The sequence below is a fragment of the Rhipicephalus sanguineus genome, chromosome 11 (genome assembly GCF_013339695.2).
Source record: "Rhipicephalus sanguineus isolate Rsan-2018 chromosome 11, BIME_Rsan_1.4, whole genome shotgun sequence".
NCBI classification, from domain to species: Eukaryota; Metazoa; Arthropoda; class Arachnida; order Ixodida; family Ixodidae; genus Rhipicephalus; species Rhipicephalus sanguineus.
In genome coordinates, this window is record NC_051186.1 from 22,992,259 (window position 1) to 23,018,546 (window position 26,288).

Sequence of the window (26,288 nt, forward strand, 5' to 3'; positions counted from 1 at the left end):
TTCCTTTTTTCAGAATTAGGACTATATTGTTACGATGGGGTGTGTTTATTTACGAATGAATAGATGGAATGAGCGAAGGGTTGCCGCGAGTTGCTTGCAAGGCGGAATCACTTCGTTCTCCCCTTCCTTTGTCTCCGCTGTCGCTTGAGCGTAACACTCCTCCTTTCCTGACGAAGACCCCTGGGCGAGTATCAATTACGCGCGCTAAGAGTAACGGGGATGACAGCGCTTTAGGCGGGCGACGTGAGCAAGCCGTGTCTGCCTAGAACGGGAGCCGTGAGATACGAGACGAGCGATCGAATACGTGACATCACTTAAGCGATCGACGATGACGAAAGGGCCGGTGTAACGAGCCAGAAACTTTTGGCACAGGCCGTGTTTGCGAAGTGGTGTCCAAAGCCACACTTTGTCCCCCTTTTCGTACGACACGTCCTTGTGTCGTGAATCGTAGGCGAACTTAGAGCGGTCCTGGGACGCCATCGTACGGATCTGAGCTTGCGACAAGTTCCTCTGCATGCGCGGCAGAGAGTCTGGGCAATAGAAGAGTCCGCATGAGCATTTAAAGGCAGAATGGTGTCAAGGAAGCTGCGGGGTTGTCTAACATAAAGAAGATAAAAGGGACTGTAGCCAGAGGTTTCATGCTTTGTCGTGTTGTAGGCGTAGGTGATAAAGGGTAAGATGTCATCCCAATTTTTGTGCCTGGAATCGACGTACATCGGAAGCATGTTGGTCAATGTTCTGCTGGTGCGCTCGACGAGACCATTTGTTTGAGGGTGATGCGTGGTCGCGTGGCGAAACTGACAAGCACAGAGACGAGCTCTTCTACTACATCGGCCGCGAATTGGCGACCACGATCACTCACAATAATACGAGATGGTCCATGGCGCAGTATAACCGAAGCTCGATACATCGATAGCCGTGGCCGTTGCCATCGCTTTGGTTTCCGCATAACGTGTCAGATGGTCGACGCAAACTATAACCCAACGGTAGTTGTTTGGTGAACGTGGAAATGGGATCCACTCCAACCATTTCGAAAGGCGATGAGGGTGGTGTCACAAGGTGAAGGAGACCGACAGGAGCACTATTTGGTCGCTTGAATCGCTGGCACTTATCACAACTGGCCACATACTTTTCCGTATTGCGTCGCATACTAGGCCAGTAGAATCGACACGGTATGCGGTGGTACGTTTTGGCGAAGCCCATGTGCCCAGCAGATGCGTCATCATGCATAGCATGAAGTACGTCTGTTCTCAAATTCTTAGGGACCACTAAAAGAAGGCGGGCACCATCAGCAGCGTAATTCTTTTTGTAGAGCAAGCCACCTTGGATAACAAAGCCATTTTTACGTATCGGCTGAGCAGCTGAATCGAAGAAGGCATCCAAGCTGCGGTCGTTGCGCTGTTCCTTCCGGAAGGTGGCGAGGTCAGGAAAAGCAGTATCGTCGATGGCAGCTAGTAAATCGTCAAAATTGTCAGCGTCACATGCAGTTGTTGGTAGAGGGAGCCTCAAGAGACAGTCGGCGTCCGTATGATGGCGGCCACTCTTGTAACATATTTCAAAGTCAAATTCCTGCAAACGTAGCGCCCATCGCGCAAGGCAGCCGGACGGGTCACGGAGACCAAGCAACCGACATAGTGAATGGTGGTCAGTAATGAACGAAAAGTGCCGCCCGTAGAGATATGGGCGGAACTTATGGACAGCGAAAACCACAGCGAGGCACTCTTGTTCAGTGACGGTGTAATTCTTCTCGGCCTTGCTCAATGCACGACTGGAGTAGGCAACGGCATGCTCGGCGTCATCGAAGCGCTGGATGAGAACAGCGCCGAGACCTATTCCACTCGCGTTGGCGTGCACTTCTGTTGTCGCAGAAGGGTCAAAATGGCGCAGTATGGGTCCAGAAGAGAGAAGGAACTAAAGTTGCCGAAACGAAGAATCACAATCCGCTGTCCAGATGAAAGGCTTATCCTTGCACAGCAATGAAGTCAAAGGGCAGGCAGTATCCGCGAACTTGGGCACAAACCGTCGAAAGTATGAGCAGGGACCCAAGAAACTTCTCAGTTCGCGTTGTGGTTGCGGTTGTTGAAAACTGCTAACTGCAGCAACCTTCTGAGGGTCTGGACGCACACCATGCTTGTCCACAAGATGTCCAAGTACAAGCGCTTCTCGTTGGCCGAAGTGACATTTCTTCGAGTTCAGGGTAAGGGCAGCTTGTTCAAGGCGCGTGAGAACAACGTCAAGTCGATTATTGTGTTTCGCAAAAGTGCGACCAAAAATGACGATGTCGTCAAGGTAACATAAACCATTTCAGGCCGCGCAGTACCGTGTCCATAAACCTTTCAAATGTCACAGGAGCGTTGCACAAACCAAACGGCATGACATTGAATTTAAACAAGCCGTCTGGTGTGACAAAAGCGGTTTTTTCTTTGTCGACGGAATGCATGGGCATCTGCCATGCATTCCGTCGACAAAGCCCGATCGGAGATGCACAGATGAGAAGTATGGTATGGTTTCTGCCTTATGGGATATGCGCGGACCCCGTGTCGATCCTGTGGCGAGCCCGCGTATTTGAAACACGAACTTTGGTAGCGTCCTGGGTGAAATCAGACAATGAAGCTTGCTTGCTAAGGACGCTGACCAGGGCTTGACGCTTCTCGGAGGGCAGTGCCTTGTTGACCACATTCAGAAACGGTCAGTGGCGTACCAATTCGTTCGCGATGACCGGCGCAGCCCATGGGCTAGAAGAATCTTGGATGATGCCCCTGGCCAGCATGTCGTCCACCTGTTCAGCGATCACCTTGCGTTCTGATGCGGACATATATATATATATATATATATATATATATATATATATATATATATATATATATATATATATATCTCAAGAGAGGGGGAACTACATTTTCGCTGAATTTGACTTCATTTTTTATATTCATGGGGTTGATTACAGGGTTTGCGTTTCAAAACTATTTGTTTTCAATCAAGGAAGAATCTGCACAAACAGATTGTGCAGGTTGGGCCGTCCTATACTGCGAAACACAGCAGTGTTTAATAACATTCCGGAAATATTACCGTGAAGTTTAAGAAGTACAGCCACGTTTAACCTGTACTTCATGTGAGCATTCCATCTGCAAACTTCACAGTCAGTTTGGCGTTCTAAATACGATGAGTATGAAGAATCTGCTATGACTGTAGTACCTTAAATTCTCACTTATTAAACAAAACATGTGGCTGACAAAGCAAGGTACTTCGCAGAAGTCTTCAGAATATGCCGAGTGCAAATTTCTTTACTCTTAGAGCCCTCTAATATAAAGTGTTTCTAAAGAAGAAGACCAAGTTCAGTCGATTAATATTTATGGAAACCACATTGAGCTGGTTGAGCATAGTTATAAGATTATAAATGACTACAAATTTATATACTAGGTGTCGTTCCTTGCCCTCCTATTTTCCCAGCTTGTGTGGGGGGTGGACGGGAAAGCGGTGAAGTGGCCCCTTTACTCCTCCCCTCCGGCCCCTCCAAGTAGATAGCATACGCAAACTGTGTAAGCTCAAATTTTCTTTGAAAATATGTGGGTGATTATAACGTTAAAACCCCAGATGGTCGAAATTTTCGGAGCCCTCCACTACGGGGCCTCTCATAATTATATCGCAGTTTTGGGACGTTGAACCCCAGATATTATTAGTGTTATTATAACGTTAGACCACCCCGCATTATCTCCTTCTGTTAAGGTCGTTAGCTCTTAATGATTGGTCGAAAGTTTCTGGGTCACGCTCACAGCAACTGCTCGTAACACGACGCAACAAATGACGCGCAAGTGATCCACCGCGTAATTATGATTTACGCATGACTGCGTAAAGAAAAAAAAATAATAAACTATTTTCAATGCGGTGTATTATTGGTCATTGGTTCTTTGCTATTCGTCAAAAATTTTCGGTGTGCCATGAAATCGCCTCCTCCTTAGGCGACGTTACGAGTATGCGAAAACTCGCGGCGTTAAAATGAAGTTGCACAATAGGCAGCGCATTACTGTGCTGAACAATACTTTTTTTTTCGGAATAGCCACACAGTGTCTCTTTCTGAACGTAATTCAAGAAGGCTGTCCGCCAATCACATCGGCCGCGGCTACTTATAGCAGCGGGCGAGATGGATTCATATGTGTATGATAGATACTTTCAAGTGTAATATAACGATGCCGAGCTGTTTTTGCGCGTGTACAACTCTCTGTGAACTCATCGTTAGTACAGAAAACCGTGGACGCTGATCATCTCCCTGGTGAGGTGGATCAAGTTACGGGACAAACTTCAGCCCCCCGCAATCGAGCCCCATTTAATGGCCCCAAAAGACATTCTCGCTTACCAGCGGAGCACACGGCAAAAATATAGTGCCCCCCATAAATCGCTTGAAGGGGAAGACGCTACGGATCTCCGCAAGGTGCAGACGGGAGTCTTTTCAAATTTATCGCGGCTCAATAAAATACATCCCACGTTGTACCGTAACACTTATCCGTGGTGCGGCGGTTTGCCAACTTTATACCATATCTCGTGGGAGTGTGACCGAAAGCCAGCGAATTTAAACTCATTTTTAGGCAGCAACATTGTAGGACGTTCGGAGCAGTGGGAGGCACAACTTGCCAGCTCGGACCCAGAGGTGCAGTTAGCGCTTCTGAGTCAAGTTAGGCGAGCGGCGCAAGCCAGTGGGGCCCTGGACTTGGGGCCCCAACCAACAGGCTCCCGAGTACCCCCTTTTCTACCCATTCCCTCAAAATAAAGTTTTGTTCTTCTTCTTGAAACTTGTTCGTCTCCCATCTTCTCTCGTCGTGGTATTTGCGCTATTCTACCGTAAGTATAAACTTGAAAGCTGGGCTTCTCAATGTGCTCGACTCCACAGCCTTGTCAAAAGCCGCCGCCACCGCTGCAGGATACCATATGATAAGCAAGGTGAAGCAGGCTAATCGGAGACTAAAGTGGGAATCTTTTTTAGCTATCCTGGCTAGGCACAACTAAAATACTCGACACTTCTGCACACTCATCAACTCGCAGCAGCTTGGATATGGAGCAGTGGCGATGCTAACCGTTTTGAAAGAAACTAAATTTCCCGAAAAAAAGAGAGCGTTTCATGGGGCTATAAAACGTTCACTGGTTCCCGCCCGTATTTGCGTCGCCGATTACTGTAATTTCAGGCCAGGCAGAACAAACTAAAATCATGGCAGGTTGCCGTAACGTTATAGAGCCCCAGCTGAGCGATAGCCTCATCTGCAATGCTCAAACGCAAGACGCGAAAGCGTGGAATAGACAGCCCGCACCGCAGAGAGCCTACAGTGCGTGGTCATGACACACGGAGGACAGTCGTTACAGCTGAATCGGCGGACAAATTTTATAACACATTTACGTTATTACTGCGTTAGTTTGCCTGACTTGTTAGTTTCCCAGTCTGCAGCCGAGAATGACCTCTGTCGGAAGTGGGGGGCGGGGGGGGGGGGCTCCGCCCTCCTAGCATTTCTCAGTGGGGGGCTAGCGCCCCCCTTGCCCCCCCCCCCCCCCCCCGGTTGGTACGCCTATGGAAACGGTGACGAGTCTTCAGGGACACCAGGGCCAGTCTCATGCGCTCGAGCTTCGAGCGAGGCGTCATTACTTAAGTCGTCTATGCTGAGGCTGGTATCCACTTCAAACGAGGCAAGTCGCACACCGCTGGGCAGCACAACAGACTGGTCTGATAAATTTGACACCCATAACGTACTTGCTCCACAGTCCACAGAGTGGAGTGGAGTCAAATAAATAATACAACGAGGTACGAGCACACCTTTTTTCGCAATGACCGAGGGCAAACGCTCAACAATAGCATCAAATGCATTGGCGTCGACACCACCAACAGCAACTTGGATGCTGGATAAAGAACGTGCCGGCAAGACAGAATCTTCAAGGACGGCGAGGGTGCGCGAACAGGTAGCAGGTTGGTCGGCAAGAGGAGAGAGGAAAAGCTCGCCGGTACCGCAGTCAAGAGTGGACTGTTCTAGGAAATCTAGTCCAAGAATGACATTATGCGTGGATTTAGCGAGGACTGCGAATTCGGCTTGATACACGTGATCAGAGAAATGAACGTTCGTGGTGCACACACCAAGGGGTCGGAGCAATTCTCCACTCACAGCACGAAATGTGTTATCGTTATCCCCCCGAAACATCACCTTACGGCCTCACTGGGTTTTCAAGTCTCTGCTGATAACGGAGACACTCGCTTCCGTGTCCACTAAAGCCAGCGTAATAACACTGTCCACGGAAACACAAATCTTGTTATGACACATGGTGACTGGCGGAGGCATATGGGGTGTGTAGCTGAAGATGACTGGCGACCTCACCTCCATCGATCGCGCCGCCTAACGTGAGACGTCGTCGAGGAGATGGGGACCTTCGGTGACGTGAAGACGGCGGTGTCAAGCTCCGCACAGAAGCCGGCGAGTCGCTGCGGTAATTCCTCCGGTGGTTTATCCTGCTGTCAGAGTCAGAGGGCCAGTGTGTCCCGTCAACGTGCTGACTGCTGCGCCGAGAGAAAGTACGCGGTCGCTCATAGGACGGTGCTGATGTGCGACGGCGATGAGGACAAAATCGGGCGACCTGGCCGCGGACGCCGCAGTGGAAGCATACGCGGCGCTCACGGCACGCACTGATATTGTCAGTAAAAAGACGAATGGCCGGGCCGTCCCACCCCTGAAAAACTGCAGGTGGTCTGCGTGCGTAACCATCATACAACTGACAACTCGGATGCGCATTGAGGCGCTGAGCCGTGCTCCTAATCAGGGTTGCACAAGTTGCGCCTTTTCCTTTCCTCAACATCTCCTCCTCCTCCTGCGCATTGATAGAAGGGCACTCTAGCACGAGGCGCTGTTATGATCGCGCTGCGACCCACCACCGTAAAGGTAGGCTGGACCCCGAGTACGACTACCTGGGAAAGTGCCTCAGAACCGAGCTGCATTGACGTGCAGAACGCACGAACCCCTGTGCAGTGCTCTCTTCCCTGCAGGCGTCCCTCTAAGAGACGCCGGACGCGTCCGAACAGCAGAGCTGCGCCCTCCTCCTCTTAGCGTCTCAGGGCTCATAAAAGGCCGGCGCATGTAGCGTCGGGAGCTTCTTCTTCCACATGCTGTGTTTGTGCTTTGTCCTCGTCATGTATTAAACGTTTTTAGGGGCGAAGCTCCTTAAGGCGGCACCCGTTCGTCCCTCGTAGTCGTAGTAGTGCGTAACCAGTCGTAACGCTAGTACCAGATCTTGACCTCCAAGGTGGTGCCGTTGGGAGATTTTTCCTGTGCGTTTGTTTGTTTGTTTGTTTGTTTGTTTATTAATACTGTCAACCCCAAGCTGGGGTTTTTACAGGAGTGGAAAACACATACAATGAAATAGCATACACATAAATGCTGAAATTCAAGCGAAAAAAAAAAAGAAAGAAGAAATGGTCATGAAATACGTTACAAAATAGAGACATACAGCGAACACAGGCATTTACACTAAAAGACAAAATTAAACACAAACATGTGCACTTGCATTCTGCGCATTGAAAAGAACAATTAACAAAGCGAGAGGCAATATACATTGACATCGGGAATTATAGGAATAAAAAAAAAATAACAAAAAAATACTATGACGCATCTGTTTCGGAGAAAATAAGCGATTATAAAGCTGCAGAAAACGCTGTGATAGAGGAAGACATCGCGACTGTGTTTGGTAGTTCATTCCATTCTTTAATTGCCCTCGGAAAGAAGCTGTATTTAAATGCGTCGTTTCGGGTGGCTGGTGGTTGTATATATAAAGTGTGTTTGTGTCTAGAGCGCGGATCTGGAGAAATTTCAAAGAAATCTAATGAGTTAATTTTAACCTGATTACGAATAATGAGGAATAGAAATTTCAAACGGTCATACTTAGTTCTAAGTTCTAAGGCTTGTAGGTTTGCACGGTTGCAAAGTTCGGAAGCAGAGTGCATGCGTTGATATTTATTGAATATAAACCTGGCAGCCATTCTTTGAACTTTCTCCAGTTTATATAGGTTAGTGGTGGTGTGAGGGTCCCATACTATTTTAGAATATTCAATTATTGGTCGTACTAGCATTTTGTACGCAAGACTTTTTACTTCGGGTGTTGCGTCATGTAACCTTCGCCTCAGACCCCATAGAGTTTTGTTTGCCTTTCTACAGGTGACGTCTATGTGAGTATTCCACCTCAAATCTGGAGTGAATATTAGCCCTAAATATTTATATTCTGTTACCCTTTTTAGATCGTGGGAACCAATATTGTAATTATATTTGAGAGGTACCTTTTTTCTTGTTATGCTCATGCAAACTGATTTTACGGGGTTTAGAGTCATCTGCCATTCATTACACCATAGTAAAATTTTGTTTAAGTTGTTGTTCAGGTCTACCTGGTCTCTCAGAGATGTGATCTTGTTGTATATAACGCAGTCATCTGCAAAAAATCTCACGGGAACAGACAAATCTGAGGGCAGGTCATTTATAAAAATAAGAAATAAAAGAGGCCCCAGAACACTGCCTTGAGGCACGCCGGATCTAACGGGTCTGGACGTCGATTTAATTTTATTTATTTCTACGTACTGTGTACGAGAATAGAGGTATGAAATGAACCATTGAGTAATATTTGAGTTTCTGAATATTTCATTTACTTTTAGTAAGAGTTTGCGATGCGAGACCTTATCGAAGGCTTTGGCGAAATCTAAGAATATTAGATCAATCTGTTCCCGTCGATTAATTGCCTGCGCAAAATCGTGAACTGTAACAACAAGCTGCGTTACTGTGGATAATCCCCTTCGAAAGCCGTGTTGCACTGGTGATAATAAATTGTGAGTGTCTAAATAATTAGAGAGATGCTTACACATTATATGCTCAAGCAGTTTGGAGCAGGTACTCGTTAGAGAGATAGGCCTGTAGTTACCCACTTCTGAAGTGTTCCCACTTTTGTGAACTGGTATTATTTTAGCTTCTTTCCAGGCTAGAGGAAATGAGGCCTGATTAATTGAAGTTTGAAAGATTATGGTAAGATACTTTGCGACCCATTGAGCATATCTATATAGAAACTCGTTCGGAATGCCGTCTGGACCAGGGGATTTCTTAATGTCAATGTGTAGAAGAAGGTTTAACACTCCTTCTTCGTTGATTAACGGGTCGGATACCGGAGGGCGATTGGAAGCGTCAGAAAGGGACGGAAGGGCACTATCATCTTCGGTGAAAACAGAAGAAAAAAAAGAATTGAAATTTTCCGCGCGTTCAAGGGCAATTTTTTCATCGACCGGTTTATTCTGTTTCTCGGACGGGTTTACATACCTCCAGAATTTGCTAGGTGCTTCGTACAGAAATTTTTTCAAAGTTACATTAAAAAATCTTTCCTTAGATTCCTTGACAAGACGATTTAGATCAAGCCTCATGTTATGAAGTGAAGTCTTGTTCTGGGCACTTGGATCACGAGAACAAGCTTTTCTCTTCCTTTTAATCCTCCGTTTGACATGAATTATCTCTCGTGATCCAAGGGTTATTTCTTTTACACTTTTTAAAACTCTTAGGGATAAACCGCCTAATGCATTCCATTGTTATATTATGAAAATATTCCCACAAGGAGTCAGAGCTACCATTTGATTCATAAATAGCAGTGAAGTTACCAAACGACCTTTCAAGAAAATCCAAAACACTAACATCATCGGCAGCTTCAAAGTTCAGATAAGTGATGCCCGATTTCTGCTGTGAGGTGCACGACGACATGCTCATGGACAGTATAATCATCTTGTGGTCTGATAAACCCTCTTCAACAAGGCAATCATTCACATATGAAGTCAAAGCATTGGATAATAAAATTAAATCAAGTACAGAGGACCGTGTTGCACAAACTCTAGTGAACTCACTTACAACCTGATGTAAATTGAAAGAGAATATTAAGTCGAGAAATAAGTCACAAGAAGCATCATGTGAGTCGACGGCCACATGCGAATGCCAATCAATAGCCGGAAGATTGAAATCACCTAGTAAGATGATATTGTCTTTTTCTCTAAAGTGGCTGTCCATGAATCTTCTTAGTTGCAAAATGTACTCAACAGGGGAGTTTGGAGGTCTGTAGACCCCGCCTATAAACACTGTGCGATTATTTAGTTTTGTTTTAATCCATACGGCCTCAATACCATCTGCTGCGTCGAGGGAACTATAAATAATGCCTTTCTTGACTAAGAGAGCAACTCCACCCCCTCTTCCATCACGATCCCTCCGAACCATTGAGTAACCGGGTGGAGCGATTTCAGTATCAGGTATAACTTCATGCAACCATGTTTCCGTGATTAAAATAATATCAGGTTTGTGATCGATAACCAAGGCTTCAAGCATATGTGATTTATTTGATACACTTCGGGCATTTAAGTTGATTATTTTAAAATTATCTTTCTGACCTTGTGCCTGTCACTTTTCACGTGTTGCAGCATCATTTCCAATCTTGCATCTTTCGCCACGCGCTTCATTCCCTATCCTATGAATTCTCTCAACAGACGTTATGTTTACCTTTAGGGTAGAGCTAAAGATTTCATCGTTTACTTTTTTTTAGTAGAGTTTCTTCTTTTTCATTCTCATCTTCTGTTACTCCCCTTATGATAAGGTTGTTTCTTCTCGAACGATTTTCCAAATCGTCCACCTGATCAAGCAGACTAGATGATTTGTCACAACATGCGAGTCTCATCTAAGCTTTGCACCTTAGTCTCAATAACAAGAAGCCGATTTTGCATGTCTAGCATTCTAGTTTCAAACGAATTTTGCTTTTCTTGAACCGCTGTTAGTTTAGACAAGATTTCTTTTTGGTTCTGGAGCATTTCTTTGCACACTGCGTCCGTTATAGGCCCCGGATTCAGCTCGACATCGCCAGAAAGACTCAACAACAGACCCACAATAGAAAAACAGTCACATACACAGTCAGCCAAAACTTGTGGACACGGCAGCACTATAAGAGCTACGAAATCGCTACGGAAGCTATCCTTCCGGCCATCACCGTTGTTGAACAATAAAAAATTCGCAGCGTGCGCGTTAACTAAAAGCCGAATTCTTCTGTCTCTCATTCCCCATTAGCAGCCATTGGCATGTTCCAGTAGGAAACGTTAGTAGAAGTAGAAGTGTAAGTGTTAGCTAAAAGCCGACTTCTTCTGTCTCTCATTCCCATTAGCAGCCATTGTTTACCTCCAAGGTAGTGCCCGGTGAGATTTCTCCTGTGCGTGATTAAACAATAAAAATTTTGTTCAAAACGCCGTTGATTGATGAAATAAACCAACGAAAGACGCCAGATGTTTTCTAAAAGCTAAACGAAAGAACGCCAGATGTTTCTAAAGCAAAACGAAAAGACGCCAGCTGCTTAACGAAAGACGCCAGATGTTTTCTAAAGCAACGGTTTTCTAAACAATGAAAATTCACAGCGTACATGTAAAATTAAAGTGAGCTGCAAGTCGTCATAACTCATCGAACCTTTAGTATAAACGCGCCCGATCTCACGTCGGTGATGATGTACTGGGCAGAATTCACGAAAATTCACGGTTTACCGATGAACCTCCGCAGCTTCGCCCACACATCATCATTCACTCCGTGGATATGCTGTTTTCGTTGGCTACCTTTTGCCTTGCCACTGCCTGGATTTTCCCAGCCCAGTCATTTGGCCCTCGTGTCATGCTACCCACGAGACCCTGGTGCCTGTCGTAACAACGCCAAATTGTAGGCGTCAAAGGAGGTGGCGTTGATGGACGTCGCGCCAAAGTCGCCGGGAGGAGGAAAGGGCTCTCAGACCTTAGGAGTCGGGTGAGAAGCCGCCTCACGTCGGTCGAGCTCTTCGCGCACTACTTGCCGAATCACCGACGCGAGGTCAGATGGCGCTTGTAGCACGTCGACACTGGCGACATTAGTTACGTTGGCCAGGCATCCAAACTTTGGTGTAATTCATCGAGCTCTCAGAGATTCAAATGTACGGCAGTGCATAATGACGTCACTTACAGACTCCAGGCTGTCTTTTGCGATGAGGAACTGGTATACGTCCTCCGCGATCCCTTTTAGAAGATGACCAACTTTGTCCTCTTCTGTCATCCGGGGGTCCAGGGTCTTGCACAACTTGAGCACTTCCTCGATGTACGTCGTGCAGGTTTCCTCGGGAACTTGAGCTCGCTGCATGAGTTTGCTTGGCGCGCTTCTTTTTAGCTGCGGGATCTCCGAAGCACTTCTTAATTTCATCTACGAACGTCCACCACGTCGTCAAGCTTTCTTCGTGGCTTTCAAACCACACAGATGCTGTTCCCTTAAGAGGCCTACATTGCTCAGCTGGCCGGTAGCATTCCAGCCATTAAACCGACTCGCCCGTTGGTAGAAGTTGAGCCATGCGTCGACATCTTCCCCAGGTTGTCCGGCGAAGGTTCGGGGCTCGATGTAGGGCTGCCATGGAATGCTGGAAGCAGGTGGTACGTTGTCGTTGTTGCCGTCGGAGGCCATCGCAGGTGGCAGGCCAGCAATTCGTCGACATCGGCGAAGCTCCACGTATTGTGCCCCAGCGGTCGGTGCGTCGTCGCTCGTCGGGGACGCCGTTATCGTACCCCGCACCTTCCACCAAAAACTGTTAGGATGGGGTGTGTTTATTTACGAATGAATAGATGGAATGAGCGAAGTGTTGCCGCGCCGACCCCGGTTGTTGTTGTTGACCTCTCGTCATGGCACATACCCAATGGAGGGGATCGGCCGACCCCGGTGTTGCTTCCAAGACAGACGCACTTCGTTCTCCTCTTCCTTTGTCTCCGTTGTCGCTTGAGCGTAACAATCTATTATAACCGTAGTCGTGTGGGCTGGGCCTCCCCTTTGATTCAGCCCACTCGAAATTTGTTAAGTGCATTATACATCCTTGCTTCATCAATACAGTCAACATATCGTGCGACCGCAAGCTAGAAGATGGCTTTTTCAAAACAGACGTGCCATGTAACACAGACTCGATACCCGATCTACCGCCGGCCGATGACTGTGACTGGCGCTATCAGTGCACTGCGTGTATTGCTTGTAGTCTGACTTTTTGTTTCCTGGGCACAAGTACGCCCAATAAAGAGTTTCGTCTGTAGTAGCGCGGCTGCGTTTTCGCCACCGTCACGACCACGTGAAAATATGCACGATAGCTGTCGCCTCGTGCAAAGATCACGTGCCACGCGATGCCCTCTGGCAAAAAGAGAGGTACTGGGATCGATACCCAGCACCTCCACCAAAAATATAATAAAAACACTGGGCTGAGAGCGTCCGAACAGGGACAGCAAGGGCTGGACAGGCGCAGGCAGCGCTGCAGCAACCACAGGCTGGGCAGCTCGTGCCTCGAGCAGAACTGGCGATGTGGCTGCAGCGCTCGGCATTCCTCTTCGCTACACCACACTCGCCGCCTTGGCTACGAGTGGCGCTGGCTAACACTCCCGAGGATTACACGCGCATAAATACCCAACGAAGTGGACGGGAAAACCCCTATCTGTTGGTCTAAAGCTCATTTCAGCTAGCGGTCCGAAGTCCCGAAAATTCACTCCCGCAAGGGCCAAGACAGTGAAGAACGCAGGAGTGTGCGTGTACAAAATGTCAGTTCACGTTCCCATGTGAAAGAAGACATTTCCCATATGTCGTGTGTGGAGCATTCGTATTCGGTTTTGGCGATGGCAATAAGTTCGTCGCGATGCCGTGCTGTAGGCGCGACGAGTTACGAAGAAAGACTTGAATGCACCGAATTGGAATGGAGAAATTTAGGCAAATGTCTCAGTGTAGTACGTTGTAACAGGTTAAATTTCATTTCACTGAGCACTTCGCTGATTGTCGTGGACGCTCCAACCACAGCTTCTGCGTTCAGAGGCGTGGCCAGAATTTTTTTTCGGGGTGGGGGGTGTAATCGTACTTTATGTGTGCTCGTGCGTGCGTTTGTATGTGCGTGTCTATATATACACATGCAAAATTGAAAAAATTACGGGGGGGGGGAGTGGAAGCGCTACTTCCCCCCCCCCCCCTTTCCGGTTAAGCCACTGCTTACTTTGCATCAACAATATACGCGTCTTTTTTTTTTTTGCGCTTAACGTTATGCGCGCCGAGTGACTGACTTACGGTTTTGCATTGACAGATGCGAGAATTTGAGAATTTGATTAAGGAGGTTAAGAAATTCAGCACAGTTCTTTTGGTAAAACATGGTGCGCGAAATGGATTGCAAATTTGAGTCTCTCTTTGTCTCTTCTTGCAGCTGATGGGAATTTTTGCCTCTTTATCGCTGACGGTGGATTCACGATTGAACGGTATACTTTACTTGCACAAGGTGCGGGCCCGACCGTGGCGTGTCGTCGCTTTTACAAGCCTTAGAGACGCATGTGCAATTTCGTGGCGCGTACTGCCAGGGGCGTAGCCAGAAATTTTTTTCGGGGGAGGGGTTCAACCATACTTTATGTATGTTTCTGCGTGAGTTTGTATGTGCGCGTGTATATATACGCAAGCAAAACTGAAAAATTTCGGGGGGGGGGGGGGTTCACCCCCCCCCCCCTGGCTACGCCCCTGCGTACTGCTGTTGACGATGACGCGTTAAAGACATAATAGCGCCCACCATCTGTGCGTGCTTGGTACAATGAGACTGACACGTAGGCGGTGACACCCTTCCGAACATTCGGAGCGGCCGCCACTCGCGCTTGTGCCCTTTCTTTGTCCCGTCTCGTAGCGCTGTTTTCTACTAGAAGTCATGCACCAACCAGCCCAAATTCGTAGCCTACTGCAGTGATTTTTCCGTTGCTAGCGGCGTTTCTGGTGGCTTTACTACTCTCCTGTGTCCCTGTTTGCACGCCCTGTTTTTATAAAGGGCTCCTAACAGCCCCTGAAAATACAAGAAAAAGCAAAAACAACGAGTGCGCTATTCTCTCTTCGCGTTTCTTGTCTTTTGGCGCACTTCCTGATGACAGAACAGTGATTCACGCATCAGGGCACATACTCTCGACTGGTCCATATACGAGAAGTAACAGCTGTGAATTGTCTCCCATACTGCTTTGCTATGAAGCCGCCCACCCGCTCTTGCTCCTCTCGCACGACTGTCGTGCGTGAATAACTGATTTCGCTCCATTTTGTGCGTTTGCGACCGCGCATGCAGAAATAGACTGTAGCCGACAAGCGCGAAATCATGATAGGTGCAACGCTTAGTGCTGACATTGTACGCGTGCTTTATGAAGAAATAAGTGGCGAGGATATGTCCCCTGTAAGAAGGGTATCGAAGGCGAGAACGAAACCAATGGAAAAGGCGCCGGATTATATGATTCTTCCAACGGACGAACTCTTTACAGCGGAGACGATGCAGCTTTCCAGGAAAAAGGCGAGCCCGCTTCGACGGTTTTTTGTATATTTTTTATTGCGTTAGCAATTGTATGGACACTCAGGACAGGCTTTCACCGTCGCGTCATGTTCCGTATAAACTCTAAATCGATAACATCGCTCCGCACATAGTATGTTCTACCCGCGAGTAAAACCTCGCGAGCGTTGGCAAGGAACATGCATGGCTAAAGCAGAGACGAAACAAGCTGGCCATTTCCGTCACACGAAATAACATCAACCCGCGTGCGAGGCCTGCCGTCAATTGCTCCTCAAGCAGAAGGAAACGCCCCGCCCGTCATTTGCTGGGCGAAGGAGCAGGAAGGGATGTCTGGGGAAAGGGACTGCGTAACTCGAGCAGCAACTGTGAACTTTGACTATAAGGGCGTGGTCGAGAGCGCTGGCACGCGCGCTATTTCGACAGACATCCCCCAGGGATCGGCTCGTATACCTCTTACGCCCTGTGGGCGCTGTGAACTCACTGCTTCGCGCTCGGACCACTGATACGACAAACTGACCGAAAACCGCTTCTCTCCCGGGAGCGGCCGTATTGCCATACACCACCGTTTTGTAGAATTAAATGAGATCGGAGCAAAAAGAGTTAGCTGCTACCCTCGTTCTTGTAACATTACGGCGTGTACTTATCGCATTCATTGCTTCCCCCCCCCCCCCCCCCCCCCCCCCCCCCCGCGCCGCGCCGCCGCCGGTCCGATGAACCCCGCGCCGTTCACGCGCCGCCGCCGGTGATTTTGGGTCCGGCGCACATGTCTATTCGAAGGTCGCAGGTTCGGTCCCTGCCGGCGGCAAGTTATCTTTTCGTCCACTACTTATTTTCGTGTCCAAGGGCAAAAATAAGTTGTGGGAAAATAAGGACATTCTGCCGTAAAGGGCAGAGAACTGGGTTGTGAATTTACGTTTTTCTTTTCTTTAGTAAGATAGATTTGATGGAAGTAGAGGTATTAGGCCAACATGAAAAGCCTGGTGGGCGCACTTGTCACCACCCCGTTATAAAGGGGACGCATCCATCCATCCATCCATTTATCCTCACTGTCAATTCTGTCATAGATTGAGCGCAAACGGACGAGACACACACGAAGACAAGACGACTACACGAGCGCTCGTGTAGTCGTCGTGTCTTCTCGTCCGTTTGTGCTCAGTCTATTACATAATGAACCAACGCCCAACAAAGTATCGACATATGTGCACAGCACTAAGTGAACGAGGCCGTATGAAAGGACACAACACAGGCGCTGCCTTACACACGTCCTTTCATACGTCCTCGTTCGCTTAATGCTGTGCAAATATGTCGATTCTAAGTCACCAACTAGCCCATGCTGCCGTCGCAACAAAGCATTTTATTAAGCTCACTGTCAAATTTCTTCTATTTTATGCCACATTTTGCGTTACTTTTTGAAGCAACACGTAGCAACTGAAGCTAGTTTTAAGAAACAAAGGAAAACCAATTCACCTATAATAGGTGACACTTAGAATAAAAACCCCCCATATAGAGCTGCGATTCGAACCCGGGCCTTTTGAGTGGCAAGCGGGCATTCTACCCCTGCGCCACTTCGGCGGAGCCGCTTAAACGATGACACATTGCAGACTACCGATCGCAGCGCCACAAGCGGATATACCCTGTTTGGGCTTCTCTTTTCGAAGCTCGTCCCCTGTTCTAGTACACTCTAGCTTGGCTCGTAGCTTTCGGGTACGCACGGCCCGTGTGGTCCACGGTAGCGACGCCGTCAAAAAGTGCGGCGTGTTGCGGCAGGAAGGCGCGCACAAAGCCTTGAAACTAGCGCCTCGGTCACTAGCACTGGCGAAAGGGGGAAAGGGTGGGTTCGACCACGCCCCGAAAATTTTTTTGTAGAAAACAGTGCTGAAAAGGCGGGACGAAGAGAGGACACAGACCACGGCGCTGTCCTTTCTTCGTCTTTTAAGCGCTGCTTTCTAGTGGGACAACCAGCCCAAATGCGTACTCTACTGATCTTTTTCCTATTTTGCATGTGTATACATTGACGCACATACGAACGTACATAAAGTAGGTCGAACCCCCAACGGAAAAAAACTCGGTGCACCTGAGAAAGATGAAGCGAAATGGCTCCCACGACTGGTGCCGCAGCGTTGGCGTTGCCCACCGGATTTTTTTTGTCGCATTTTGTATATATATATATATATATATATATATATATATATATATATATATATATATATATATATATATATATATATATATATATATATATATATACCCACGAACGTACACGTTTGAGGGCAAATCCCCTCCCCCCGAAAAAAAATTTCTTGCTTCGCCCATGTGCGGTGCCGTTCTTGTCATGCGCCCTAATCATGGTCTGCTTCTACTCTGTCCAACCTGCCTCGTCATCGCTCAAAGTGCAGGTTTTTCAAATATAAGCCCGTATTCTCAAACGATCGCAAAAGCAGACTGGCAAAAGTATCGCCTTTGGTGCGCGCTGATTGGCTATTGAGCAAAACCGGAAAAGTGAGGGCGCCATCTAATATTTCTGTCGACGCGTGACGGTGCTCTACGGCGCTCCTGACATCCCTGCAATAAACGAACACACTTCATCACCGTCGGTTGGTGGTGAAGTCTAGCATTTCAGTGACATAGACGGTAGTTTCTATTATTCAATCCTCGGTGGATGTGCGCATGCAGCATTTTTTACGCTGAAGCTTTCAGCGAGCATTACCTTGGGGTGTTTTCAGTACTCGTTATTAGCCAGCGCATGTTTCTTCGTGGTTTGAACGTTGCAGGAACATGAAGCGTGCGTTGCTCGCGTGGTTTATCGCTCGCCGGCAACATGTTGAGATGTTAAAGCGATATTGCTGCGGCGGCACTTTACAGCTGAACTCTCTGAGTACGCCGTGTTAAACTCTCAACGAAAATACATTTCACACAAAGTTGCATCCTTTAAATATTATACTGTGCATTAAACAATTGCACACACAAAAAAACGTTGAAAGCACCTTCAACACGTCCTATATTTCAAGTAGCCACAGCCACGCCTGGCAACTAAGCCAGCACACGCTCGAAAACGCGCTCGTACGGCACGTTCACTCCTGTGTTGTGAGACATTCGTAACACCAACGGCCAGTTGCAACAATGACGTCACAGGAAGTGTTTCTTCAGTTATTGAACGCATCAGATTCTACGTCAGCAAACGCGATACTATCGCCTTTTGCGATCGTCCGAGAATACGGGCCCAGCACGGACGGGAAACGAGGACTGGAAAACGGCTCGCCTTCGCGGTTTCCTCCGTTCGTATCCGTTTCTGGCTGGCAATGCACACAAACGACGTGCTATGCCAGTTTTTTGACGATAAGGGCGGCCGACAGACGCTCCCCAGAAAGCCAGGGATCGAAGGTGTTCATTTTTGCATACACTGCGGTGTTCTTTCGGTGAAACTTGGCTCCTGCCGAGCACTCCTATGGTCCTTGTAGGCACACGTAGGATTTGGCACCCTTCTCGGGTGTGGGCTGTCAATTGTTTGTAGAGAGTTTTATAATTGGGGACCCTGGAAATTTGCGAGCCAGCAGCGCGCATGCGTAGAACCCAAGCCACACTTGCATTCTTGCGTTGACCCAAGACCCAAACATCGAAAGCTAGCGTGGCTCCCCAAAGGCGTCGCCAGCGAGGCGGCACAGTCTCGCCCCTTGCGTCAAAACTCTGCTCCGAACTCAAGAGCAGCCTACGCAGCTTGTCTTGTGAATACGAGGCATTCCAAAACAATATTTGGTCTAAATTCACGTTAGACTTGAAAATCCATTGCTTTGTGGATGAAAATTCGCATAGAATAAAACGCGAAATTCGCGGCACCAATACGATGGCAACAGCTGAGAAATCGTGCTGACAACAAGAACCGTTGAGAAACGCCGTCGCACCAGACGTCTTCTTCTCGGTGGCAGACTCTGTTTAGCCACCACGATGAAAATTTCCTTTGCAGGCAAAACACGAGCAAGCCGCAAAACGATGCACTAGCGGAACCGTTGGGCTTGACCGCGCGAAGCGTCTTGTTGCCGCGAAGCCAGCTTCGACGAAGGCTTTCTTTAGCGAGGAGGAAGTCACACCGCGCACGTAGAAACTCACTGTGGCCGCTTAGCAGGGCTTCTTCGAGCGAAGCTTGTATCGACTGACCTGCGAAGCTGCTGATGGTGTCTCAAAAAGCCCACAACTGGCGCGCACCAAAGAAATATAATAAACAAAACAAGTTTTCTTTCTGGGGCTGGCGCTTGAACCCCGATGTGAAAGCGAGTGCCTTGACCACTGTGCTTGCCCAATGTGAACCGAACTGAAGAATGCGTTCTACCGACGATGCGAAAAACAATTGGGAAGCAGAACACTTGCTATGGGCGCTTCATTGAAATACTTGATGTTGGCGGACTAAAAACGATCTGCTGGACAACGCGTAAGGTCGACACATTGCGGGGAAATTCCGAGTGGGAGAAAATTGAATTCCTAAGCCGCGTTTCCCTGATGGTCCTTTCGTTGGGCTGTTCTACACAAAGCCCCTTTAGCTCTAGAGGCCGACGAACGCTGGAAAGAACACGAAAGACGCCATGCGGATTCGGCCGGAAAACAGCATTCTGGGGACTAGCTGCAAATAAAACTGAACGTATACAGCTGCAGCACTGCGAGAGAAAGAAAGACCCAAGACGGTTGGCGATTTTCACCTGTTGAAAATCACGAGGAAAGAAAATGGGAAACGTCGCACAGTGCCAGCGAGATGTGCTTCGCCTTGAATTTGATTGGTGACATTTTGTTGCACGCAGTCCGTTAATGGGCGTTTGTTTACCTCGCGCGGCGCCTTTGAATGTGAGTCCCGAATGCGTTTGTCTCGCCTCGACATTAAAACAGCCGTGCTCGAACTTCTTCAGCGATTGGGTTGTCTTAGCAGTGGCGGTAATGTGCCACGATCCGAGAACCTTTTCGCTGCGCCAGTTGCTCGATCAGACGATAATGGCGGCCAATGCAGGTTAAAAATAACGACGGTGTTTGCGTATTCAACCTGTGGTGACCACATTATCACGAAGCTTCATTTTGACGACGTCTTTAGTTGTTTTACTGCCGCAGGCTAGATAGGCGCACACTTTGAGTGCTCCTTACTTTAAGCTGCTTTAAGCGAATCTAAATGGCGTGCCTTTGGTTCGTCGAGAAATGCGAAAGCTCATTTGCCTAAGAAGTGTGCAATTAAGCGAAGCAGTTGATTATTTGATGGATCGTATAGCCGCACGTGCGAATGGGCTGCTGCTACGCAAACTACAGCTGCCCGATCCGAGCTTGCTTGATCGGAATGTCGATCGAGTTCGCTGTCAGTGCCGCCGTCAGAGCATGGCTTTATTATATTTTTCTTTTAGCTCTGATTGAAGGACGAAGCTCCTTCGCATCTCTCTCGTACTTTCAACGAGTGCATATGATTAACAATCACGCTCCTGTTACACGGCGCGAATACAATTGAATTTAATTGAGGAGAAAGATCAGTTTTCTACGTTCCTGGCCATCGCTTAACTTGACCTACGACTTATTTTATTTATTTACCTAAATGGACTATCGAATCGGAGTATATATGGCGTAAACAGAACATTTTTTTTTATTAAACAAACACGCAAGCAAGCAAGGTGACGCACATCATTCCAGTATTCGACGGTTCTGGACTGTATTGAGATGATTACCGTTTCGGCTGATTGACGTAACACAACCGGGCTCACTGTCCTTTCATTTCATGAATTATCAACGAAATATCAGTATTTACGGTAGTACTTGATCTTGCCGTCTTCTGCAAGCCAGCTTAGCGCGCTCAACCGTCCTTCTTCTTCTTTCCCGTTATGTTTTTGTTTGACCCGCACGCTTTATGAAACTCAAGCCGCACTGGCATCCGCTGTGATAATATTTTGTTTACGCCGAGACTTTGCCTGTACTACGAGATGTCCAGAGGAGGCTCGCAAGTGAAGCTATTCCGCAAACGTAGAATGAATAACGCTCGATAAAACTGTCCAAGGTTTGTGTTTCTGCTATGCATTCGGAAGGACTCGTTTATTTCAACTTGTAACGAGTTTCTTCTCCGGACGAAGGCTAGGAAACAAACCACTTGGAGCTAGACGCAAAAAAAATATATACACTCGATGTACGAGCCCAACGAAGAAGAAGAAGAAGCCGAAGGAGAGAATCGTGGCGTTGTTGCTACGGCGTCAAGGTTCGCGAGGGATAAGGTTAAGAGCCGCGAGGGCCCATCTTGTGGCCAGTCAACTCCGTCACGTGAGAGAAACAAGTCTTACCAGATGATGGCGTCTTCTCGGTAATCCAATCGGTCGCACACTTGACCAGCTTTCTGCGCAGCAGATGACCCACTTTTCACGCACACTCCACGATCATATCCGCCAGGGAAGGAGGCACCTTACGAACACTTGCGCGGCTGATGGCCTCGGAGACGTTACACAACTGGAGCAAGGAGAGAGGTCTCGGGCATCATCATCGTCGTCGAGGCGGGGCGCCTCGCAAAGACGCCGTGCGTAGTACAAAAACCGCGGACTCACGGCGGCACTCCCTCCCTCGTGACTGACAGGCCACCGTTACCTGCTGCTGCTGTGCGTGACGTGTCGTCTGCTTGCTGCGTCGTCTGCTGCGGCGGCGGTCGTCAGCCGCGTTCATTCCGACGGCGCATCCTTGGGTCGCCCGGAGTTTGAAGCGACGCACGGAGAGAAGTGACGCGCTACGCATGCGCACATCTGCGCTTCTGCGCAAACAGGTTTCCCGCAAGGAGAGCGGACGAGATAAAAAGCATCCGGCGCCAAGAGATCTCGAAGACGAGCGCTTTTCCCAGAAGGAAAGGGAGTTTCTTCCGGTGCAGACGACGCCACGTTGCCGACGGGCCGAACGCTTCTTCCTCAGATAGGCATCGTCTGCTCCAAACAATGCGGCGCCGTCCCCCATCGCGAGACAGATGGAGCTCTCGGTGGTATGGCAACCTTGAAAGGGTGCTCATTCATGCGTCGCAACCACGGGGCTCTTTTAGCGGTGGCGGCCCTTCCACAACAACCTCGATTGCGTCTCGGAGGTTCAAGAAACTGCCGCAATTGCCCATCCGAGATCAAGGGACACAAGTGTCTGAACGCTGAACAGTTCAAGCGAAGAGAAAAACCACTTTTTTTTTTCGTATTAGTACATCGCCCTTTCACAATGCCAAAATCACCGCCATTGCCGCGAGAGGATGCTTGATAAGCGAGAAAACGAGCAGAAAGAAAAGCCGGGTGGCGACTCCTACGTCTAGTTCCCGCACCAATCGCCGTGATGTCATAGATTTTGACAGTGTCTACTAGGGCCCGCATTATTCTTAATCGGTAAAAATGAAGGGGGCCATACACTAAGCATACCAAGTTTTAGAGAAATTTCTCTGGGCCAATTTAGCCAAAATACGAAAGAGACGCATTGAAATCCGTGACGTCACGCTGACGTGCACGTGCTGAGCTTTCGGCGTGAAATTTAAAAACGAAACGTTGACCTGCATTCTGTCTCGCGAATAAATCTACGATGGTTCACAAGGACAGAGTTCTTTCTGAGTATGGCTTGTCAGTGAAAACTTATTGTTCCGCTTCAGTGTCCCTGTAGTAGCAACGACATGGGCGATTAAAGAATGCTCAGACATCAGAAGCTTCACTAATCCAGCTCCGAGGATGCCATGACGACCCCATCGCGATGACCTTGATTCGTTCTTCTTCAGCGCCGGCTTCTCGAACACGAAACCTTCGAGGCGGACATTTCACAGAGCAAATTAATGCCAAACAAGATCATGCCATTTTGCAGAAGGAATGGGAGAAGAAATAGCGTACAACAGTCGACACACAAAGAACAGGAAGACTTTAATTGAGCATAAGTTATTTGAATGGGAGGAGCCTTAGTCGAGGGCCTTAGCCGCCCGTTCTACCTGGTCGGCCAGGTCAGAGCTCACGCACGTGACCCGAATTTAGTTCCCCACACCATGCAATGTACGCACCAACCCAACAGCTTTCACGCGTCTACCGTTCGTTTAACTGTTAGCGATACAAAAGTTAACAGCCCATGACACCAGTCTATTGACGGTTGGCAACCTCGTGCTTGGCTTCTACAGTTTATGAGCATGCGCATCGCACATTCAGTGCCTGAAAGGATGACGTATACAGCCGCAAATGTGTCAGCTTCGGTTCGTACGAGAATATTTCGGGATGCCGGACATATACCCGGTTGCGACCAATGGCAAAAGAGCACACTAAAGAGAGGCATTCTAAGTGATACTTTTTTGGGAGTGTTCAATAAATGGTCAACGAGATAGGCGCCACCTTTTTGGGCAGCAAAGGGTTTCCGCTAGCATAGGGATAAGAGAAAACTGGAAGGAATGGTACGCCATCGGCCATGTTTTGCTTCCCGAGTCGTATGCGTACGTCACACGTACACCTTTCCCGTATAAAGCCGTTGCATGGATGCAATATTAATGTTACATCTGTGTTCGTGCTCGTCGGTAGATGCATCACTCTCTAAGGTATTGGATTGCGCCTATGTTCCTCCCAATATGTGTGTGTATTGGGAGGAACATAGGCGTAATCAGTAGCAACAGGAAATGTGTGTGTGTGTCAAGAGCATGACATAAGCGTTTTATAGGGAAGTGGGGTTACTGACGCGAATTTTAAATGTTTTCGGATTATTGCTCTCAATAAAAACACTGATGTCGAGAACCCCCAAAAAGGGTATCGCGGTGCCTGGTAATGCACTGAATATATTTCTAACGCCGCTTACGGTTTCGATGTCGAGGGGGTGGCTTCGCAGTGACCTGTATTCACAGCCTGACGTCACGTCGCTAGCACGAGGGGTGCGTATATAAACAACGATGAGTTGTTTGAACTGTCTTGACTGGTCGGGATAATTTCTATTGCGGTGGGGCTGGCTTGCAGATGCTGGGTGAAGAAAACTTCCAAGTAAAATATTTTATACGTGTTATCTGGCTCCGGTGTGTGCAGAGCGTTAACACTGCAAACCAAGGGAACTAGAAACGCCCCTTTTGCGATGCCTCAAAATCGTGACGTCTCGTCCTTAGCCAAAGCTAAGTCATCTTGTCACGGTACATTCAAAGTAGTGCTTGTAAATGCGCGTGTATTTAGAAGAGTCTTTGTACGTCAGGAAGGCCTTTAGATGGTCTACATAAAACAGCCTTTATACCACAGTATGAAGGAGGCCTTTAGACGGTCTATTAAGAAATGTTACTAGAGCGCGAATGGTAATAGATGGTCACTGGGTGGTCCACTCAATGTTATTGTAAGGGATATGAGCAGGCTGTGTGGTGACGCGCGGCGCTTGATGTGACGTTGATTTGTTTATACATGGGTACTTAGGGGCGCAGCTGCGGTGACAGACTCAATCATTGCAGTCCAAATTAAATCCACACGAAACAGCTGTTTTCAAAATGCCCAAAGAGCGGCTCGCGTTTGATGCATGCGGAATGGTGACTAGTCGATTACGTACGCAAGGCGCTGCGCACCAAAGTCTAAAGCTGCTGGCGGCGGCATTTATAAGCATCTGATATTCGGGGCTCTCCCCTGTCACCCAATGGAAGAATTCACTACTCTCACGGCGACAAATGTACGACTCAAACGCGTCGTTTCTTTACTCCGGGCGAATGGCTAAGCATTTGGCCTCACGCATCAAGTGACCGCCGGTGGTCTCTCCACAAGGCTCCTTTTATGTACGTCGACGAGAGAGTGCATTTCCCGCACCAATAAGTCAAGTTTTCTTTTCTCTCTCTCTTTTTTTTTTCAGGATGCGTTTATTTGTTGTAGAGCCATGGACGGTTACCGAGCCTCGGCGCTGCGGTGGCCCCGTGCAGTCTGTTGATGTCGTGACCGTGTTGCGATGCAGCTCTGAATAAGAGAGATAAATGGAGACCTGTCTCACTCCAAGAAATGTCACGCATTGATCGGACACGAACAAATTCACAAACAAGGGCACTTATGCACGCAATGGTGCGCACTCTTCTGTAAACAGAGATAAGACGCTCATGGGGTTGCCCTTTGTTGTGAAAAGATATTGTGACCAAGAAGAAATACGCTCAAACTTCAGAAATTGCAGTAATGGCGAAAAACTGTTTTCGGCGGCTGAGATCAGAAAATATTTTTTTAGGGGCAGGCATTTTTCTTTTCTTACCTTTACAGTTAACTTCATCCTGGGCCCAATGTGGATTTCATCCAGAGCGGGAGCCCTGTTCGTTCCTGCACCCAAGTCGGTGCGCTTGAAGTTGTTTTATACAAATCGTAGGGCTCTGCGCTGCGCTGCCTTCAACTAGTTAGCGAATAAAGCTATGTTAGCATACCTTGTAAGCGTAGGAGCTATCAACATCGCTTACTAATCGCAGGGGGAGCACAGAAATGGGCCTCTTGGCAGCTGAGCATCATTACTGCAGGTGACCCCGATTCTTTTCATAAAGAAGGCGCGGCCAGGGTCAGGCATGTTCGCGCGTGCATGTATTGTCACGTGGTCGTGACGTCGACGAAGGCAGCAGTCAGCACGTCCGAGATGAAACTCTTTACAAGGTAAATATAACTGGTAGCGAAGCTTCCATGGAAGCCCAAACGTTCAGAAAATGGCTGCTTATCAGCTGCTCATGGGGCTTAGTGCCATCTGTGTGAGGAGGGAACACTTCCGGCGGAACAAAAAATAAAGCGGATGTTACGCAATATTCGGTAAAAAAGTGACGTCATTTTGTTGGCACTAGCGCGAAATTTGACCTCACAATATTTTTCTTAGGCCCCTGATCGCGAAGGAATCGCGCTACGGCGGGCCGGCAAGCCCTTGGCGAGTGCACTTGAAGCCAAGGCTAGCTAAACTAATATCGACCCGTAACTAAACAGCGGTGTTTAAGTGTACCGCCGTTCAATTCCCCTTGGTTTTACCAGGAAACCTTA

The 26,288-nt window shown here is 48.1% G+C and overlaps 1 protein-coding gene across 1 annotated transcript in view; it reads right to left on the bottom strand.

Annotated features, from left to right (window-relative positions):
• Positions 1-22,052, bottom strand: part of LOC119374021 (bone morphogenetic protein 2) — a 56,806-nt gene extending 34,754 nt beyond the window's left edge. The window contains exon 1 of the mRNA XM_037644074.2: positions 21,639-22,052. The gene's annotated coding sequence lies outside the window, so the exon portion shown is untranslated. The remainder of the gene's footprint in view (positions 1-21,638) is intronic.
• Positions 22,053-26,288: the final 4,236 nt, after the last annotated feature.